The 4,190-nt window shown below is 40.7% G+C and overlaps 1 pseudogene; it reads right to left on the bottom strand.

The window, feature by feature from the left end:
• Window positions 1–1,717: 1,717 nt before the first annotated feature.
• On the bottom strand, window positions 1,718–2,680 carry LOC147462539 (uncharacterized; annotated as a pseudogene).
• Window positions 2,681–4,190: the final 1,510 nt, after the last annotated feature.

Here is a 4,190-nt window from a genome sequence, read left to right as displayed (position 1 = left end):
GCCCATAATATTGTTTTTTTCCAAAATAAGCTATCTTCTACAATCACCATGTAATGAGCGATCAACACCCAATTTGGTACTTGACAGTACCAAATTTGGTAGTTGCCAATGCCAGTATCAAAAGCACCAAATTTTGTAATGGTGCACCTAACTTCCCCAACCCATAATACTACTCTTTTCCAAAATAAGCTCTCTCCAGAATAAGCTTTCTTCTACAATCACCATGTAGTGAGATGCGCAACACCAAATTTGGTTCTTTATAGTACCCAATTTACCAGTACCAAAGCCTAAAACTTGTCAATCCCAATACCAAAAGCTTCAAATTTGATACTGGCAATTATAATTTCCCGAGACACAATGGTAAAGCTTCGCAAAAAAAAGCTCTCTGTTATAAAGTTTGTACAATGGAGCTTCCATGAGTTACAATCACCCTACAATGAGAAGACCAGCACAAAATTTGGTTCTTACCACTACCAAATCCAAAGATCAAGACAAAATGACCATAGAAGCATATTGTAAGAAAAATGACTAAATGGACATCAGTGGATTTCATTTTCACATAAAGAGGAATACATAGTAGACTGCACCAAGAAAATTTTCTTTCTTTGTTCCACAAATCATGGGTTGACAGGGGGCTCAAAGCGATAAGTGTATCCCTCTTGTTGAATGAAATAATCAGCAACTAGAGGACTAACGTCGTCTTCTACATCAAAGAGGGGGTGTTGACGGCTATATTCTGTTGGGTAGGGAGAAAAAATCCAGCCCTCCAACCAGGGCTTGACCAAGTCAGTGAGGTACAAGGGGTAGTAGGGATCAAGGTACGAAGGCTCATACGACCAAATGGCCAGACAGTTCTTATAGTCATTTATAAGAGACTTATATCTACAGTCATCTATAAGTATGGTAGTGCTGGCATTATACGATGGGTGTTTTTCCCACACTGATCTCAATAGCTTCAGAAAAACAGGCTTATCACTAACATCCCCTGGAACATTGGGGACATCACGGATGTTGGGTAGCCACATCTCACAATCTTCTTGGCTGAACACATCTGTAAGAGTACTGGAAAGTTAAGAAAAACTAATGACAATACAAATTGGTAATCATCATGAGGTAAGAAGAGGGTCATACATATACTTTTGACCACTCGTTTACTACAACAATATAAATGAAATGTTCCCAGAAAGTGCATTAGCTTTTCTCTTCTACAATAGGACCATATCATAATATCTGCCTGGACAAGTTTACAAGCACATCCTTTGCATCCGGCCTCTGACCGCACACCATAATTCTCAACCTAGACGATATAAAAATGGTCTCACCTCCTCTGGGAGGTGCAAAAATTGCATCTCTGGTGGTGCTTGGTTGTAGCTCTTTAAGGGCACACCATTCACATCAAATACAATCAGCCGCGTGTCTATAGCCATAACATCTTTTAGCAGCTGTGTGTCAGCTCATTTTTCCTTTAGTCACCACATACCAATTTCTACAGTGCCAATAATATTTTGAGTCAATTAGCACACAATGAAGATCCTACAAGAACTTACTTACAGGGTCAATTCAAAGATCAAAGGGTCAAAATCTACCACAAGAGAGTACAATATAAGAAGGAAAATGTAACCTGTACTTAAAACATATGGTAATAGATGGAGACCAAAATCTAATCTCAACGCATTACATCATGACACAGACTATCAATTTCAAGGGTAGTCATAAGCTAAAGTTTGCAAGCACGGGACTTATTGGCACTTCCTCGGACGCGCTTTCTTCCTATTGTAGACAACAAGTTCGACAAGGTGAAATCACCTAGAGATGTCAGCATCATGCTAGTCACCTTCTCTCGATCAGTAGCATCCATGTACACATCAATCGGATCAGTCACCTTATCCTAAATTTTTTCCTTGTTTACATCTTTCTCAGCAATCCCACCTTTAGCAGCATCCTCACTACTATCTGCTTTCTTAACACCATCGGCTGCTCCCTCGCCATTCTCTTCAGCAGCACCCCGCCTTGCCACGACCTCAACTGTAGTTAGTAGCACCTTGTCAATTGTAGAGGGTTCATCAAAATTAGTTTTCTCGTCTTGTGGCTTGTTGGCATTTATTTTAGAGGCCTCAATAGTATTCATTCCAGCACTATCCTGGCCTTCAACAACCTCCCTCTTCTCCATAGCAGTATCCACCCCTTGTCAATTGTAGAGTGTTCATCAAACTTAGTTTTCTCGTCATGTGGCTTGTCGGCATCCATTGTAGAGGCCTCAATAGTATTCATTACACTATCTTGTCCTTCAACAACCTCCCTCTTCTCCATAGCAGTATCCATCCCTTGGCTGTAACCTATTGTGTACACAACCTACCCCTCCACTTTCTCCTTCCTCCAACTAGATTCCAAGTCGATGAGGACGTCTTGAACTCTTTGCATACTGGCAAGGTCCTTCACATCCTTAACAGAAACCTTTGCTGGTCCAGGCCCACCATTCTTCACACCCATCGTGTCTGTTCCTTGCACATCTTGGCTTGCAAATGTCACATCTTCCTCATCTTCAAAATCACAAATGACTCACTCAATCAACATCATAATCCAAAAGTAGAAAGCCTCAATGTATTGAAAACAATGCCAACCTACCTTTTACAATATAATGCCCACTGATGTACGCTTTTGCCACTTGAAGAATTACCATGCCACACCCCTCTTTCAACATGTGCCACTAGTGTGCAAAAAGTGCACTAAAGCAGAGAGGGTAGTATTGATGTCTGCACTCTAATAAGAAGCTACCCACAACATATGCTGCCTCTAGATACTCCCTACATGCAGCACACGTGCCAAACACATGGATTGTTTTGTCAATATCTACAAGGGGTGTCCTGGGAAAGAGGGTGAACCTGTTTCCCTGCTTCACTTCCTTGAGCATCCCATTCACAAGTTGGCAACAATCAACCTATCCCTCCTTGCAAGAGGCCTCCAATTTGTTATGTTGTGTCTATTACACAATAAAAGAAAAATAATCAATCTCATAGAACATGCCATGTGCTAGACATTGCACACGAAATATCGATCATTGCACCTGTAGTACCCATGAATATTTACACTTGATACCCAAAACCACTAAGACTACCAAGAAAAGCACCAAGGTAGTAACTAGGCACTAGTTAGTAGCTAGAGACAATACCAAGAATAATAGAAGGCAGGAGTTAAAAAGCACCCAAGAGACTATGGAAAGGTACCAAGACTAAACGATTGCCACTATGCCAAGGAAGTACAAAGACAATCCAATCCTACAATCTATGATTGGTGGTATATAAAGGGAGCACTGAGGCAGCTAGAGACAATACCAAAAATACTAGAAGGCAAGAATTAAAAACTACCAAAGAGACTATGGAAAGGAAACGAGACTAAACAATTGACACTCTTTCAAGGAGGTACCAAAGCGGTCCCATCCTACAAAGACAAGGTCCAAGGCACTACCAAAACAATGCAAAGGACCAAAACTACCTACAAAAACAACCAAAAAGAGTACCAAAGAGTCCAAGGGTACTTATGCACCAAAGAGATCAAGAACATACCAAGGCATCTTCTTACTATAACAAGGAAGCAGCAAGGCAGTACCATCCTAGATGTGTAAGTACCCAGGCACTTCCAAGACAAAGTGAACATACCAAAGCTAGCTAGAAGAAATACCAAATACATTTGGAGTCACTACCTATAAATACCAAAGAGACCATGGAAAAGTACGCGAGACATCCCTACAATCATTAAAAGTACCAAACATTTTTGTATTAACCAAAGACCAGGAAGATGCCAATGCAGTCCCAGAGAAAGCTATGATTGGTGGTATATCAAGGGAGCACCAAGGCAACTAGAGATAGTACCAAAAATGCTAGAAGGCAAGAATTAAAAAAGAGACTAAGGTACAAAGACTAAACAATTGGCACTATGCCAAGGAGGTACCAAAGCAGTCCCATTCTACAGTGATAAGGTCCAAGGCACTACCAAAACACTGCAAAGAACCAAAACTACCTACTAAAACTACCAAAAGAGTACCAAAGAATTCAAGGTTACTTATGCACCAAAGAGGTCAAGAACATACCAAGGCATCTTCTAGTCAAAGCTAGATTTGTTACTATAACAAGGAAGCACCAAGCTAGTACCATCCTAGATGTTTATGTACCCAAGCACTTCCAAGACAAAGT

Source organism: Adiantum capillus-veneris, chromosome 2, assembly GCF_014529385.1.
Source record: "Adiantum capillus-veneris isolate H3 chromosome 2, ASM1452938v2, whole genome shotgun sequence".
NCBI lineage: Eukaryota > Viridiplantae > Streptophyta > Polypodiopsida > Polypodiales > Pteridaceae > Adiantum > Adiantum capillus-veneris.
The sequence above is the reverse complement of the archived record's forward strand: the minus strand, read 5'-3'. Positions and strand labels throughout refer to the sequence as shown.